The sequence below is a fragment of the Meleagris gallopavo genome, chromosome 2, assembly GCF_000146605.3.
Source record: "Meleagris gallopavo isolate NT-WF06-2002-E0010 breed Aviagen turkey brand Nicholas breeding stock chromosome 2, Turkey_5.1, whole genome shotgun sequence".
Lineage (NCBI taxonomy): Eukaryota > Metazoa > Chordata > Aves > Galliformes > Phasianidae > Meleagris > Meleagris gallopavo.
The window spans coordinates 19,148,445-19,167,166 of record NC_015012.2 but is presented as its reverse complement, the minus strand read 5'-3'; the positions used below and the strand labels follow the sequence as shown (position 1 = coordinate 19,167,166).

The following is an 18,722-nucleotide window of genomic DNA, read 5'->3' as shown; positions in this document are numbered from 1 at the left end:
AAAAACAAAGAAAAAAAGAAAAGCAAATCTACATGCAAGCCAATCAGTTTTAAAACTTTCCTGTTTAGAGGAAAATTAACTTCTATGTTTCCAGCCCATCAGCCCTCCAAAAATTCTCTGGTAGAAAGCAGAAATTGAGTCTTTAGGCATCTCCTACATAACTTATTTTCAGAAAGTAGAAATACTGGGAAGTATATTTCCCTTCCCACTGTTAAAAAATAATCTTGATTCTCAAGTAAAATTCTTCATCTTTGCCTTGAAGATCATTTGTCAAACCACTGTTCAGAGCAAAAACTTAGCTGTTCTCTGCAATAAAATTTTGGGCAAAAAGGCTTATATCTCTGGGTAGTTACAAAATCTAACCTCTAAATATATTTTACTGGGCCATCAATTGAATGTTTAGAAAAAGCACAAAGATAAAGAAGCACGTTTATACTCCCATTTACTGTTAGTACCAGCTACCAACATTGATTGAAGCATCTCTCTTCCTTTTTTTTTTTTCCATTAGGTTTATTTCTGAGCATCAGAGTTATTCAAGTCTAGAGCAATTTAAACACAAATACTAAATGCTCCATAATGTTCAATATTTCCTGATTACATGAGTCATATAATATTACAAATCATATTTTCACAGAAGCGTGTTGCTGTACCTGTCCTAAACAGTCTTGTAAGTGAAAAAGACAGGCAACAATATCTACTCATGTAGAGATATTTCATGCTTACTATGATATAGGCATAAGTCATACTTTACATATATATATGTATATATATTTTAAAACAAAAACAAAACACTAGTTATTGCTTAGAGCTGCTTCTCCTAATACACCAACAGATTAGGCTATTTTTTCTATTTTATAATTGAGAATTTGTACCTTTTTTTAAAGCTCTTTTTTCTTTCTCTCTTTCTTTCTCTCTTTCTTTAAGCCAGTAAAAATAAAACCATGATTATAAATACAGACTTTCCACTTTCAATGGATAATTCAGGTCAGATAAAACATATATAACCTGCCAAAAATAAAGCCAACAAATAATCCTCTGCAGACCTTTGAGACCCACTCACAGATTGTGAGCTTAGTGACAGCCCCACTGGAAAGAAGGATGCTCCCTTCTCTTTGATATAACATGTGCTGCCACATTGACTAACCCCCAAACCTGCCAGCTCTCTGTCCCAGTCCAGTCCCTGAAATCCCTTCCATTCCAGGCTTAAATGGAGGGCAGCGAGTCCAATGCTGAAGTTGATAGCAAAACTCATGCTAACAACAGCAGGGTGTTTTTCAGAACAAAGACTTTCATGAGGACCAAGTTCAGGTGGAAACCACAGGAAGCAACTAATGAACAATTCCCAGGAGAAGCAATGTGAATAATTCCTTGATTACCAGAAGCTTCAAATTTGTTTGCACTTGGACAACAAAAGAAGAACAATGCATCCAGCCTGGAAAATAACAGTTCATCTTATGCCTTGAAAAACTAATGCTGCCCAACAGTTGCAACTCTGAACACCAGGATTAGGACCTCAGCAAATAAGAGGTGTCTCTCCTTCCAGTCTTTCAACCTTCCTTTTCTCAGTTCTTGCTGTTCCTCTTACTGGTTTGTTTTCTTATTCACATATGAACTCACCCCAATATGCTCCACCTATCCCTCTCTACATTTTTTACTCTGAGACTTTGTGGTTTCCTCCCCATCTAACAAGAAATTTACATTAAGTTTGACTTACAGGACTGTAATTTTCAAAAACCTCCACCACAATATTCAGTAAGCTCTGTCAGTTAAAAAGAAATCACAACGCCAAGACAAAACGTCACACACTCACGTGAATCCACGCATACAAATACACAGACATTTGTGCTGGTTGGAAGTTCAAAGACCTGTGTGCTTTGTTTATTAATAATACGAGTACAAAGCAGAAAGGAAAACTCAGGACTACAACCTAAAAGGCCAGCCTGATAGGCTAATCATAAGGCAATCACCAACACTATTATATTGTTACTTATCAAAGGGCTATTTAAACAATAGGATACCAGCCATTTAAAGAGTGCAGACACTTGGACTTTGTAATAGAGGTGGCCATACAGATCAGGCTAGCTTTGATTTCTGAGTACTGTAAATATGGAAAATTAAAGTAAAGTCTGCCCTTTCACTTGACACTCCTGGCAGTTTACTTAATCAGTGAGCACCTTCAATGAATGAAATTCCCATAGGAAAGAAAGTTTCATAATCTGTTCACTAGGACTCTCAATTATTATTCTAAGATATGCTGTTATGTAAGTATTATTAGAAATGTTTCCTTTCCCTCACTACCTCATTGTCATTGTATTCTACCCAAACTCTCTCTGCTTAGTAATGTTATGTTTTGAAATACACTGGTCTTCGGTTTCTGAATTCAACAGATTTCTGCCCAGAGAATGGCCCCAATAAGCTGCCATGCTACATCTTTCACATGACTATTATATAGAGACAGTTAAATCAGAATGAGATTTATCATCCTTTTTTTGCTGTGTTTACACTTGCAGTGAAGCGTCTTATACTGTGGTACATTCTGCCTCTTACTGCTGGACTACCCTCCCATATCAAGTTTTATATTGAAACCCTTTGAAGGTAACAATAAAGGTTGGTAACTGAGAAAATAAATAACCGAAGTCTCTTGCTAGATTTTTGCATTCTCCAAGGCCTCTCTACCCAACCACATCAAAAAAGCCTCAACAGAATATTAGCAACTATAGAAAATCATATATATATTTTAATCTCAGTAGTGAGAAGAGGTAAGAAATTTAACTTGTAGTTGATTAGTATCCCTTCTGAATAAAATACAATCTTCATGGATCTACAGAAAAACCTGGTGGAGGAGAGTGTGGACTCAGAAATCAATACAAACAAGTGCAGATTGAACAGGAGTAGTGAAATAACCAGAATACTTAAGAAGAAAAAAATTAATTACCCTGAATTTTCAGCAGCCCATGAATGTAGAGAATATTGTCTCTCCTCACTGTGAGCAGAGTAAAAAGTAAACCCATTTCAGTGTAGCTACTGCAAACTCAAAGCTGATTGCTTGAGCAATAGTTGCATGCCTTCAGAAATATACTGTGGCACCCAAGCTTCTAATAATAATTACCATTACTGTTATTATAACAACACTGATGCGAGCAAGAAGCAGTAGGACAGAATATCCACGATTCCCTTACATTACTGTGTACAGTTTTCTCAAGGGCACATTTGTTGTCAACTGCTACCACAGGCTCCAGATAAGATCATGGCTGAGGTTTTTCAATTCATAAATATGAATATAGAAGTCTAAAGCTGACTTTTATGCTGATTTTACTTTCATGAGATTCTGCTTTCAAACTGTATAGCTGTAGAGCAGTTTCACAGCAAGCATACAGACAGCAACAATATGGATTTGTCTGCATACAGTAGTTTCATCTCCAACTTCCTTGTGCAATCTACTAGGGAGTAGCACTGTAACAAAAAAAATCCTCCCAGTACTTAGAGACCATAATGCTACTGTATTTTCAGTAATGAAGTCTGATGACATAAAACCAGCTTTTCTTCCACGGCTGATATCAATGGAAAGCTCTTACCCCATCAGAAGTTAGATGACAAACCTCCTTTCCTTTGGCTGTTTTATGCATTCATTTCCAGAATGCATCAGAAAACTCTTACACTTTTCATTGCTTTCCTGTAAGGATTGAATAGGCTAAGTGTCTTCTGATTTGCCTTGGAAGAATTGGGAGAAAAAAATTTAAAAATTGAGTTCATAAATGGAAAGTAAAATACCACAAGTAACTTATATCATGGTGTGCTTTCATCTGAGGAGTTCAAGGCACCAAAAGCAATAACCAACTCACAATAGGCTTAATGTATTTTGCATCCGAAATGTGCTCCTGAACCTGGCTAGCTTGCTCTTTAGTTATAAACACAAATTTAATTTCCACTAGAGATGCAGTGAATTACAGTGATCTAATTTAAGCAACAGTGAACTGTATTAACCTCATAGGATTGCTGAGATTTTCAGTGCCTTATTTTGGGACCGCACGCTGGTACACCGAGTTCCTTTGAAGAATTCTGAACAGCAGGAGGTGATCATCTCTTTTGGATGCATACACATTTGCCTATATGCTAGGGTACAAATGTGTATTTGTATACATAGAAGAAAGAAGCTTAAACATGCGTGAATGTGTTGTCTAGAGGCTGCTTTTCTATGAGTGACAAAGGGACAAGTATTGTAAGAATATATTCTCTTCTCTAGGGCCTGCTGTAGTAATAGTGCTAACTGCTACACACGTTCCATGGGAAGGGTATGGCCCTGAGAGTCTCTGATAGCCAAAGGTAGTACATTTTCCTTGACTACCTCAAATACAGAGCAAAAATTCTAACCTAGTCTATTTGACAGTTTTAAAACATAAAGTTCTGTTGGTTGGAGATTAGACAAAAATAACAAACATTATTTCATTGAGGGCCTCAAGGTGGAGTTGGACACTGGCTTCCAAGGGGAAGTTGTTTTACTCTCTGTTTCTTCTGTCTAGCCATAATCTCCTTCCTGCATAGAAAGAAGAAAGCGTAACAATTGCAATAATAAACAATTCCCATACATGATGCATAACTGCAACATACCAGTAGTAATTTATCTTTGTAGTTGGGGATGTTTTCTAAATGTTCACATGGACAATTACTATTTGTTGTTTGTATTACCACTGTGCCTATATCTGTGCTCATAGAGCATGACCCACTATCTTGTAAACGCTGAAGAAGTTCCAAACAAAAGGACAGTTCGTGGCACAAGTAGCTTGCACTAAGTAATATGGCTGTAAATTTGAGCTGGCATCCACAGCCATTGAAATAGCCTGACAATGAAACAACCAGGAACACAGAAATTGCCACATGGGCTCAAATCTAGTTTCATCTAGAACTATAAGCATAACCTGATGCGTCAGCGGAAAATGCAAAAAAACATACACTAGGCAGATTTGGGATAACCCATCCCCCAAGAAAACGTCCTTATGATGTCTCCTACCAATTAGACTGGAAATCTAAAGTCTATCATTTCAGACCACTTCCAGTATTTTTTTTTTTTAAATATATACTAACAACATAGAATATTCTCATTCACAATTTTTGCCAGACCTTTTCCTAAAACACATTAAATCCCTTAGTAACCTCTCAGAGAAGTCCATTATCTAATTGCATACCAGGTGAAAAATTTATCAGCTACCTTTCAATAGCATTCCCTTTCTCTAGTATCATGAGATAGAGAGAATAGCTGTTCCCAAACTGCCTTCTCTGTGCAAAATAATAAATATTAGATTCTTATCATGTCTTTTTTATTCATCTCCTCTCAAAGGTAAGCAATCCCACTCTTTTCAATCTCTCCTCGTGAGAGATCTCCCATACACCTGATCATCCTTCTTGCCTTGCTCTGAACTCCTGGTACATCTGTAATATCCTATATTGATGAGCCCACACCATTTGCATAATGGCATTATGCAACAGCTTCCTCATGTTCTCAGTGTGCCTCAATTCTCATCTAGAAATAAAACCTTACTGAAGTGAGAAAGCACAGTAGTTTGCATGCCCGCTTTTGTTGTGAAACTACCAACTAGGTGGGAAAAATCTGTTACACAGGAAAGAGTTATCCATATGCAACTGAGCACTTCACATAAGCATCTGCCTATGCCTCCATCAGCTGGAAATGATTTTCAGTTACTACAGTCTGGAGTTGAATTAACTCTAACTGGAGGTAAATGCTGATGTGTTGTGCAAGAATTTGTACTCTACTGAAGGCAGCATGCTGGAGTTTTACTTCAGTTGCTTTCATTATCATTCAACACACTGGAATTCTTCAAAGCACAAAAGCAGACTGAAAAACAAAAGCAGTTCCTCTATTTCCTAGTAGAAGAACATCCATGTATACGAATTTTGTCCCATCTCTCATGATTTCAGCCAGAACATCCTTTTTCTCCCTTATTCAAGCTTCAGTCAAAAAGCTGTTCCTGTAAGTGATTAATTTCTGAGCAAGAACAAGCTAGGGACACTAGGCCAGGGATTGAGTAGATGTAATGATTTATCTCAAGTTGCACCATCAGAGTATATCAGAGACAAGCATCACACTGTGCTATGTTAGTGTCTCAGGTATGAAGTAGTCATGGGCTAGCAAGCTTGACCCACACTGAGTATTAGGAACACTATATTCATACAACAGTCATTCCTTATGACTAAAAATCTGAATTAAATCATTTTGCCATTTATGTTACGTCTTTTTTCCAGTGCTTCTTTTCTCAGCTAGCTCTTCTCTTCTTTACGTTTAATTCCCACATATTCTCTTTGAAATATGCACACTTAACTTAAAGCATCTGATAAATGGAAGAGTTTCAATACCCCTTAGAATGACCAGTTTTGCTACATTACTCGGTAACTACCTCCATACTTGGCCTTTGCACTATGGAACTTTTAAGTCAGCCTGAAATAAGTAGCTGCTAGATTGAGAGAAACTCATACCTTTATTTAAAAATACTTTTTAGGAGCTTCAGTAAGACTAGAACCTTAGGCAGATTGTTTGGAAAGATGACAAAAATTACCCTTATTGCAGTCAGTTTGCAATAAAGGGTAAAAAAAAAAAAAAGTACTGCAGGTACCTGCAGACCTTTTCGCATTCAGTCACCAGTACTCTTGCTACCTAAGCACTTCCATATTCAAATGCACTACCATAGAGCAAAACCGCAGCTGAAACACATTCTTTTCTGGGACAAATCCTATATGTCTTAATTATACATGACACCCACAAAAATTGAAAAGATACGTCAAAGCACACCAGTTAGATTATGGATGGGAAAACTCCCTAGACCCAATATCAAGTCAAAGGAAAATAGAATAGAAGAGTTTTGTAATTTAGAGAAAGAATAAGAAACCAAAATGCTTTTCTGTCAAAGTGTTGGCAGCCCCCAAAATGAAGCAGTGCTAAAACAAATGTGTATTTTAGATACTAACAAAAAAAATATCGTCTCAGAGGAACCAGGAAAGTCCTCTCCTCCTTTCCTAATTATCACATTTGCTCTGCATCACACAGGCCAATTGCAAGCCCTGGAACATAGTCGTGTACCCGGAGCACAGATTTTCAGCACAGCCCTGCTGAACGCGGACTTCACAGCAATTCTGCTGGTGGGAGGGGGGATGCTCCTACATCTACTCCAAGACAAAAAACAGACACCAAATTCAGTTGATGGATGGAGGGAGTTCCTCCAAGTCATTCACAACTCCTGACTGGGTGTCTCAGTTGGATGTGAAGATCCTTCTGTGTCTGTATGCCTTTATAAACATAGAAACTGTCAGTGAAGTTTGAGTGAGATACCACACAGCAAGACAATCTCAATTTACTATCATCCCATCTACAGAAAAAGGAAAACAGAACAATGCTGGTTTAATTTTACCTATTAGGGAAGAATTTACACTGCCCTTCTGAGGAGTTACCGCTAACAGATCCCTTTCCAGCCAGAAAACCTGTATTTTTCACACCTTTGCTAAAGTTGAGGAGAGAGGAAAAACAGGAAATAATGTTGGCAAGAGAAGAGGTATGTTTAGATCGAGAAATGGAGCAACTTCTCACACACTCCAATTTACAATGAAAACATTAACATATCCTTCGTAATTGCTATCAATCCTAAGAAATAACCATCCCAGGGATTACATGTAAATTCCTTTTCCTTTATTTTTCTTTAAAAACCAAGAGCTTTTGCACTTGCTACAAGAGGACTCAGCAGCTCACAGCTGTGCCGTTTACGAGAAAGGACACAGGTCCCTCATTCTTGTGCCATAAAGTCTCCTCCTGTCTGTGTCTCCCTGAAAATATTATACACAAACTCGATTATCAAGTTGCATGCAAACAATATCTGGCATTGTTCTGGAAGGAAGAAGATTTTGCATAGCAATTGCAAAATTAACTTTCCAATCAAAATTCTGACTTGTTGAATTGCATGAATCAATACGTATTTTTTCTAATCTTTAAGTTATAGTGCATTAGAAAAAAGTTAGCACTGAGACACAGAATTAGGTCGGCTGCATTAGATCTCCTAATTAACCAGTTATTCCTTTAAAAGAGCACTCACTCTGCTTTCAAGACTACTCCAACATTTTGTCAATAGAGTTCAGACTAGGGCTAATGATTACCATTAGAGAAAGCCCACAGTGGTTTTAAGAACTTATCTTTCTGTATTTTGTTCTTTTTATCCAACTGCAGGATCCCACAGTGAAGTCACTGTTCACGTTTAAGAAAAATGAAATAGAGAGAACAGGGAGGGAGCAAGAGGAAACTTTTCTGTAAGTGGAAAATACGAGATGCTTCAACACAAAATACTCCCCTCCAATTTACAGGCAGACAATACTAAAACAACAAATCCCTGCAGCCACTGTTTTACATACATATATATATATATAAATGCACACATATATTTATATGCACATAATTTTACTTTATTTATATGTATTTGTTGCTAAAGAACTAGCAGTCCTTGGATGGAAAAGTGCAAGGCTTTTTGCTGTGTATGTGTCCTGCCCTGGTGTAAAGGCTTTGGAATGGTGAGGAATGGTGAGGAATGGTGAAAGCAGGGCGTGGATGTGCAGTACCCCAGCTATCCCTGCAATTTCCTGCTGGGAAGCCCAGATTTCCATTTGTTCTAAGCCTGTTCCCCTGCTGAAGTAATAGAAATCCTCCCTCCTGTCACCTGTATATGGTGTTAAGGGCTTCAGATCCAACTGTCCTTTTCACATGCTATTGAGGTGTGAAAGGGAGCCTTTGCGTTACATACAGGATCAGTGTGCCCAAAATACATTGCTTCTGCTTGCTGCTCTGTTTATGTTCCAGTAGTTGAATTCTCCACTAACTACCTCATTAACATTTTTAAGAAATCTTTTTGATTTCTGTTATCCTCTCATGGCACTATCTCAGTTGCAGATAATTCTTCCTCTACATTTACATATGGCTGCTCTTCCTCCCTGCTACCTTCTTTTTTGATCTCCTCTCCAAAGACAACAGTTATCAATGACACAACGTGCTGGTTTTCTTACCTGCCATTGCAGAGTTGCCATCCGCACCATTCCACTGCATCACAACAACAGGACCAGTACAGAGAGTGACACCTGCCTGGGCACGCATCCTTTCACCTAACTAAAAGCAACCCTCGAGGGCAAATTTTGCCATTTTGATTGAATGGCAAACTCCACAAGGCTGCAAGGCTAATGATCTAAAATACAATAAGACATTGGGCAAAAACTACACTGAAATCAATGGTAAACCCTCCTGCTGGTCTTACCCTAATCCCTTCCTGTACTTGGGACGGAATTCCTATATGATTTGGCATTTAGGATATGTTAGAGGAAGAAGTATTTCTTGATTTGCTATAAATTAGTAATAGGGAGAAGTAGCCAGCTGGGCTTCTTTCATTGATCTCAGTGTGCAGGACTCCTCTAAGAGTATCCATTTCCACATGGGCCACTCGCTTTTCACGTCTGAGAGAACCAAATTCAAATGAAATTATGTTATCAATATTTTAGTGGTTTTACTCCATTTTAATGAGATTGGTGAGATACACTTTTGGCTCAAAATTAAAAATAAAACCTCAGTTTGTTATTCTTGTATTTCCTTTTTGCTACTGTTATTTAAAAGTAAAAAGCACAATGAGGTAAATTTGAATAATTCAAGAATCTCATTTTACTTTTTTTTACTTTTTTTTTTCTTTTTTAAATATGAACAGCCAACAAGCAGTACACCAGCTGCTTTCCCCTCGGATTCCTGTGGATGAGTAGATGGCCATTTTCAAAATACTTGTAGTCAGCATACTTTACACTTAGGCACAGTTTCACAAGGCAAGGAAGTATAGTGATATCCACAGTTTGAAGAAGCATGCCTCTGCCAGAAGTTAATAGTTGCATGCTTTAATTATATGCTTTCTTAACTTAAGATTTTAACTCATTTTTTACATCAATACCTTGAGAAGAGTAGAGTACAAAGCAGCAGCATAGTTTCTAATGTACACATTGTCACCCTGTTTTTAATTTAAAAGCAGAGAGCCGGGTTACTCTTTAAGATACAATTAAAAAGGCAAATATGATTTGATTTATTAAAAGCTACTGTCCAGCTGAGCTCAGTCTAAGAGAAGAAAGTGATGGATGAACTGAAGGATTCAGAGCTCACCTGGCAACTAATCCACAGAGCAGCTACAGGGGCAGTTTCTGGGGAAAGTGGTGCAATCATCATCATTGCCATCATCATTCGTATGTCTGTAGCAGCTTTCAGCCCTCTATCTCACAGAACTTTGCAGACACTTAATTAAGCCTCATGATATCCCCTCAAGGGAAGTCAATATTAGTTTACCTATAGGTAAACTGAGATACAGCAATGCGCAACTTGCTCAAGGTCATAGAGTGGGCCAGTGGCAAAGCCATTAATGAAGCCCTATAAATCTGACCCCAGAAGCCTGATTTAATTATGAAATGATGCTCCCCTTCTGTTACCAATTCCACACTGGAAATAGCCATGGCAGATGCTTTTGAAAGGAAGTAAAGTTTCATGAAAGCGAGAGGTAACAAAGCACTTAATAATAATAATAAATTAAAAAAAAAAATGCCAACAATATAGAACTTTCGATCAAAAAAAATTCAAATTGAAAAACTCTAAAAGCAGCAGCAGCTGTACTGAGTATTTTGTTGTTGTTTTTGTTGTTAAAATAAATAAAATAGTTTCCTTTAGCAAGAGTAGAATATTGACATTTTACTTGCTCACTAAACTAGCACTCTCAACAACTAATTACTGTTAGGGGCAGAATAAGTAAACTAAACCATTGTGGTAGCATTTCTCAGATGTTTTGCATGTATGAAGACACTGAAAAAAAACAGATGGAGAATACTATAATGAATTGAAATGTTCTATTTAAAAACTGTTTGTCAGCTGTAGTTAAGTTGACACTGTCAGCATGGCAACAAATCACAACACTTCCCATGCCATGCTCTGCACTCCTGCCTGCCACCGGGAGCTGAGCTGTTGGAAACTGGAAGTTCTGGAGCAACCCAGGAGTGGAACAACAAGCAGGCAGGTGATGGCCACCTCGGGTTTCTGCAGCCCTCCGGAAAGGTCAGCGGAGTATTTGTTTTTATAACAAACCAACGGTTACCTCTACTCTCTGCACCAGATTAAAAAACTAAATACAACAATCTCCATAAGCAAAAACACTCAAAACAATACAAAGCGACCTCAGGGCTCAGGTCGCTGATAAGGAGCTAACGTTTTCCAGCTCAAGGTCACCTGCCGAAGGCGAGCTCACTCTTGATGTAATTCAAAGTCATTACAACTTGCTATTCAAACCCTAGCCTATGCAAGATGCACTCTGGCCTCTTTGCAGTTCCTCAGCAGGCTGGAGCCCAGACACATTTATAAAGCAAACACCGTTCCGGTGGGGCCTGCTGGGCATCTTTGCTGAGGAATCTCAGTGAGGACTGGTGGGCACCACCACTGGGTGCTGCCCAGTGCCCTTGGTGAAACTTTCCTCGTGCAAGGCTGCTCCTGGGCACAGCACACCGCTGTCACAGAGACCCAGCCATCAGTGCCGCTGCTTCCATACGTTTTTTTACAGCACTCTTTCAATACTTTTCGTTTTTTGTCTGAATCCAAAGCTAGTGAACTTCACAAGGTGGCAATCAGGCCCTTGAACCCTTTGTCTCTCTGAGCTTCAGCTTCAATCCACAACCAAACGGAGATCTCAGCACCACCCATTTGTAGTTACCATAACAATGCTTTACACTGTGGACATTAACAACCTTTGCCAGCATTGATATTCCTCTCATCTACGACTCTATGATTCTCACAGCACTTTTGAAACTAAGTCATGCTGCTAAAACAGCCTACAATTCTAAAATACTCCAGATTAATTGATATGAATTTACATTTGCATTTCTTTTACTTGTATTTGTTATGGGTGCACAAAGTTAAAAAAGAGAAATTAATAAAAAGAAAAAAAAAAAGCTTAATTTTTCTTTATATCACCAGTAAGTGGTTTGAATCTAACAGAAGTAATACCTGCATGTAAAAGTGAAAAATGATAGGCAAGTAAGGCTCAAACCCTCTGCTTGCTCTTAATTATTCCACTTTTTAGGGGAGAGGTGAGAAAAATGTCTGCAGTACTGCCTCCTGAATAGAGCATGAATAATGAAAATATCTCTATACATCTTGCAATCTCCTATAACAATGCTTGTAGGAAAAGAGTATATTATTAAGCATTGTGACAAACAGACAGGCCATTTACATTTCAGGGTGGGATTCTTTTTTCTTTTTTGCTAAATTTATGTATTTAGTTAGTTGTGATCAAAATCATTTGCAATACTTGCAGATGCAGAATTATCCTTGCTATCATCTCAAGTTTTTACACATGGAAAGATAGAGATTGTCGTATAGGAAAATCAGACACTGGTTTTAGTAGCAAGGACTTGATTTATTATTGCTTCAAACAAGTTTCATGCATTAAAGATCCCGGTACAGAACATGACATGCTCTTTCTTTAAAAACAGCTACACACTTTAGGACAAGTGACATGATCCAAATGGTCTCAGCTGACGTTGATGGCTATTCTAATGCTGCACAAGAATGTCTCTCTGACTCAACATGTTTAACATTTTTTTTTTCTAGCAGAAAGGAGAAGAATAAAGAGAATAAAATACTTAGTTAAAATGAAATATCCATTGTGAAAAATTCAGTTTTCATCTCACTTTCTGTATTTACTATTATCCCTCAGGCTAAAGAAAGCACTTCTATGTACACACACACAAAAACTCCTTTTATTCAGATGTGAAATTCAGGTTTCGATAATCGTCTGTTGAGGGTCATATCTGAAGTTCACAGACTTGACTACAAAATGCTACCCCACATTCTAATAGCTGTTAAGTCAGGTAAGTAGAAAAGTTGTATGAAACAAATTGTAAAGTAACCCAGTAAGTAAGTATTATTGTGAGGAAAATGGAGAGAACAAAAGAGGAAGACTGACAGATCCAAAAAGATACAATGGTATCATAGAGGATACCAATAACATATTTTAAATTGCTCTAAAACAACTTGTCTTGAGAAAATCCTAAATCACTTCACACAGAATGTGTAAACACATTTTTAGTCTCCAATCTAGTAAAAATATTTTCCAGTTTAGTATCTAAAAATCAGGCAATTATATGAAGATGAGTAAAATAATAAATTTTATACACACACACACACACGTATATATAATATACATACAAATATCTATTTTTTACCAAACCTTTTTTGCCCTGTGTGAAAGATTCTTCATTCTCTATGAGACATGCTATTGTTTCATTGACACAAGAAAGGCTTTATGAAGTTTCTTTAGGGTCCCACCAAAATAACATGAAGTGTCAGTGCCAAGATGAAAAATGATCTGACATACTCCTTTTTCATGGGACAAAACAACACCAGCCTCAATTTCATCAGCTTTGCTCTCACCTCAGTGTAACATGAAGACAGGAGTAACTGTGTTGTTCTGGATCTGCACATTCGTAACTGGGCAGAACAAAACTCCACCTCTAAGGTTCCAAGAAGTTACCTACAATTTGATCTGTCTTTCCTCATACCTTCACAACCAAACCTCTCTCTTGCTTTTCTTCCACAGACACTGTCTTTTTACAGTGCTCTCAAGTTTCCAGTTTTCCCTATACCATCCTGCATGCCAAATCCTTTAATTGATCATTTTAATGCTCTGCTTACATGCACAAACTCCAGCAATTTCATTTAGGTTGACCATCTCTGCTTCTTCATCCTATCCACTTACAGAAGAGTAAGCTATCTCAAAACTCAGTATGGCACCTATCAGTTATAATGCGCAGACTGTAATCAGCCAAGCTACATACACCAAACAAGGATGTGGCTCACTCACTAAAGCAGTCATCTTTGGCACTAATTGAAGCTCAGCATTGCCCAGGTGATCGTCACAGCATGGAGACCATATAACCAGCACCCATACACCTGGCTTGCAAGGAAATCGCAGGCTTTGAAGTATGCCCACTCCCCAGTGAAGAAAGTCCAGTGAATTGAGTTGTAACACCACCAGCACTCCTCAATATAGACAACAGCAAGCTGACAACACATCACTCCATCTTAAACACTGAAGCTGTTGAACTTGATTCAATCCTTGCACAGATAAGCTTTGCTAAGGAACTCATCTTTAAAACACAACACAAAAAGTGAAAGCATCTTAAACAGTACCTCCAGTATTACCCCAGTAATTCTCCAATAACCTACTGAAAATATAGACCTATTTCTAAATTTAAAAGCAATGACGAATCCCTGTCATGTTTCCCTTCCTTTTCATTTTTCTTTGTTAAAGCCTGATCATTTCCCACCTTCATTTGAACAAGTTTATTTCACAAGACACTGTGATGAAGCTTGAGAGAAGAACTGCTACATATTCTCTGCTGCTTATCATTATTCCTATGTTACTTGTTATATCTGTGTAGCTATTGCACATGACTTCATAAATCTCCCATTTTGCATTATGGCTTATGTCTATTTCTTCTTTGACTCATCTCTGTCTTAAGCTAGGAAAGGAAAGAATACTGGTAAAAAGAAGAAAAGAGATACCAGAATAACTTTTTGGTTTTTAGCATTCCTCTGAAGGCATTAAAGTTTTGCCAGCATATTTTGAAGCGAATGAGAGAGTGTCAAGGCCACAGATTAAGAACATTTGTGTGCTTACAGGAAGAAGAATGAAGATACTGTACATGAAGAATAGTAGTACCTTTGAGAGGAAGCTTAACATCCTATCTACAATGCCAGCAGATTTTCCTCAGTTGAACAGATTTCCACAAAATGTTGAGAGCACCAGTGGAAGTGTGAAAGCACTTGGGAAGCATAACCAAAACACATCACCAACTTGCAAGAACCTCAGCCTTTCTAACAGAGAGCCTGTGATATCTTCCCAAGTAAAACACATGGGCATCTAAATTCCCTCTGAAGTGGCAACAGGTGTTTTTTTTCTGAGTGCGATGCTGCTGAACTTGGTCACCTGGTATCTCTTTAAAGCCAGCAGAGAGGCAGGCACTTACAGGGTTGAATTTCTCTCTTCTGAAGAAGCCATCCAAAACAAGCAAGATGAATCGTACCCTAGAAGGTCTGCTTTCTCTCCATCAGCTATAAAGAGAGTCAAGGATGGGAAGCTCAGATATAGAAGTTTACACTTCAGATGTCTAAAGTTAGGTGAAATGAATCTCATCGTAGGAGTTTTTCCAAGGACTTGAAAGAGGAGAGGATTTCATCAAAGGCCTATTTCAAGATAACTGTCAGAGTCAAAAAAAGAAATAATTCACTTAGCTATGGCTGGCTTGAAGTTGGACACATTTCTCTTTGGCAAAATTGTATTAAACATCACATTCAGAGTTATTTCAATATCTTTGCAACAACACAGTGTGTCAGAGGAGAAGACAAATATGAGGATTTTTTCCTTTCTGTCCTTAATTCTACAACTAAGTGATTCCAGAGTTCTGCTCATAATCACCTAACCTTCACATTTGTAAAAGCAAAGGTAATATTTTTCTTTTCTTTTTTCTTTTTTTTTAAACAGGAACATCACTGACTAAGAATTTTTAAAATGATCTAGATTCTTTTGACAAAAAGTTTGTATATGAATAACATACATTAATATATTTTTTTCAGTATTTCCATAAGATATTTTTAAGTAAGGTTCTAGCTGTACAAATTATCATTTTGCTTTTCCTGTCTTTTCAAAGAAAGGCAAAGAAAGAGGTTGTTCTCTCATTTATATTTGCTGTTGAGTTACAGTGAGCTTTAGAAATATCTGTTTATTAACCATACAATGTCCACCTTGCTCAGTGAACTTCACCATGAATGCTAACTGGAAGTCTTGCATGCAACTGTCCAGGTGCAATTAGTAATTATGGATCCAAACAGAAACTGAAGACAAAAGCATAGAGCAAAGTACTTTAAATAAACACGTACAGGGGTGGAGTTTTATTTGTGAGAAATGGATTAAAGTTTGCGAGAAGTGGATTAAAGATAACCAGAAATATTCATACAGGTGTGGCTGGACTCCAGCTGCACTGGATTATACTGATATTTATTAATATAATTTTAAGCTTTCAGATCATAGGCTTAAAATCTTCTTGGTTTCATACAGGGTGTACAAGAGGTTGACAAACCACCACAATAAATATTCTCAGCTCTCCCATTTCCCATCTTGATGTTTCTCTTTGATGACTGTCAGGCTAACAATTGCATCTTGAAAGAAAGAAACAGAAAATCTCACTCAAAGAAAAGGATCCTCTACTTATTTCTCTCTTGTTCTCTTACTGTGACTCTAACATCATCATTATACTCTAACAGCAAGAAGCCAGGTAGGTGCACTTCTGCATGCAACCGAAGCGATGCTTTGTGCTGCTAACTAGGTATGAGCAAGATTACAGTCGATACAGTTTAGTCAAGAAGACAGAGACAAGGCAGACAAATGGACTGACCTGCTCTCAAAACTTTCTTGCCCATCCTGATCCTTTTCTACCTCTCTAATTTCTCTCACAGCTAGGTTTTAACATGCCTAGTGGACGGCATGTTTGTGATGGAAGAAGTGACAGTTATTTGGCATATATGTAAAAAAGAGAAATTAGTTCAGGCCTGAGAATAGAATAGCAGAAGAGGAGAGTACATTTCCTACGCAAGGTTAAAAGAAATGAGATGCAGCAAAGACAAGGAAAAAGCTGTTGTGTTAGAAGTAATAGAAGTCCATTATGCCAAAATTACAGGTATACTTCAACAGCTCAGTATTGCTCTGAAAATATAAGCTGAATGCAGGTAGGGTATTTGCAAGTATATAAACAGAGTTGTGGGTATGTTGTTTGTTTGCTTGCTTGCTTGTTTTGTATCAAAGTGATGTAAAATAACTGGAGAAACCAGAGAATCCAATGCACAGTTTTGAGGTAGAAGACAATGATTACCTTAATGTACTTTAATTTCCTTCCCTAACCCTAACCCTAGCCCTCCCCCCCACCCCGCGTGCAATTCAAGGACTACTTCTTGGGCAAGGAGTTGTTTTCTTCCCTATATGTGGAAATTAATTTTTTTAAGACCCTTTAGAGGAATCAACAAAAGTCCAGTGGACCAGATTTCTAAGTACCCCACTAATTCAGGAAAAAAAAAAGTCTGCAAATTTAACAAATAACCTAGCCTAGTCCTTTGTTCCAGACACTAGTGAAATGGGATTGAAAATCAACTATAGTGAATTTTAGTCAGTAATCCTGTCATTATCCAACAGAGTTTAAAAGTTTTCCATATGTCTTCAGCAGCAACAACCCTGATTTAGGTATAGCAGTAGGCTGAGATACTTTACATAATATCTAATAGCATAGGTGTGAATAATCATGAAAGTGAACATCTGGTTATTCACGTTGCAAAAATATAATCATGCCACTGACCTTGGTGGTTTCACCTTCCTTCAGGTTTTCAGCAAACTCTGTTAAATTGTTCTGTGGCCAAGAATATTGCATCAGACTTAGCATAGATTTTTTCTGGTATCTTAAATACTGTGAAGTCATGGTAGAACAAGACCTAGGTGATTTTTTTATGCAACTTAAGAAAAGCAGAACCGAATCTGTACATCATGCTTCCAGACTTCTAACTTGTGAGAATCACAACAACTGCCACTGATACAAACTTATACCATGAGAGGACTAAGTTCAAAGATATCCAAACTCATTTTTGGAAAATAAGTTAGAACACTCCCAGATCTTTAAGAACAAATCTAATATTGCATGTCTTTATAATACCTTTGAAGCATTGAATGCTTGAGGATAAAAATATTGAAGTGTTCTGTGAAGATATTAAGCTTTCATTTCCTTTTGGCCAGGTACAAATTGTCACTGTTCAAACCCCAGACACTATACCAATCCCAAATGTCTAAATTACATTCATCAAATAATTTCCTAATGAAATGAATTAGAAACCACTTAGAAAAAAAACATATCTGTCTAATTTCCCAGAACAGACTAGAGGCTTAATTTTGTTCCCAGGTACACTAGAGTAATTCTAGACTAACTTAATTGATGACAATGAATTACTCAGAAATTCTTGCAGCAGCATATCTGGAAAGTGAATTTGGTGGTGGGGACAACAGATTTCCAAGACTGAAAGTGTGACACTCAAACCCCCAATCCATCCAATACAGAGCTTCTGCCTTGGGGAGTGGGAGAGTTCTGGATTTGAACAGTGGCCACAGAAATATGTTTTTCCTGCAATTTGATGGTTTCATGGGTACCATGTACAGATATCCGTCTACAAATAGAGAACAGTCCTGAAGATACTCTGAAGCACAGCAGTGCTGTGAGGGAGGACAGGGCAGCCTGAAGAATCTCACGAGATTCCTCAGCAGCTGCTTTTCCAGCAACACAAGCAGAGCACTGCTTGCAGCTCAGCTGTGTGTTGAGTTCCTACTCCATCATCATCGATATAATCCAGGGGTAATTACAAAAACTCCTAGTGGGTAAGCTTTATAATACATTGCTGAATCAAAAAACAACCTTCAACAACAGTATAGTTGTTGGAGAAAAAACAGTTGCAGGAGGAGAAAAAGAAAAAAACAAAAACTCTAACAATGCCTCTTTGTACAAAGAAATCAAAAGCTTTTATTCATTAGAACTAGATCAGCACTGGTCATAAACACTTTTTTTTTTTCCTTTTTTTT

At 37.6% G+C, this 18,722-nt stretch overlaps 1 protein-coding gene across 4 annotated transcripts in view; it reads right to left on the bottom strand.

Annotated features, from left to right (window-relative positions):
- Positions 1-18,722, bottom strand: part of ESRRG (estrogen related receptor gamma) — a 372,309-nt gene that overhangs the window by 184,095 nt on the left and 169,492 nt on the right. The window contains exon 1 of one of the 4 annotated variants that reach the window (XM_010706701.3): positions 10,178-10,272. The exons of the other annotated variants lie outside the window; for them this stretch is intronic. The gene's annotated coding sequence lies outside the window, so the exon portion shown is untranslated. Of the gene's footprint in view, positions 1-10,177; positions 10,273-18,722 lie in introns of those variants that run through there. 4 annotated transcript variants of the gene reach the window in all.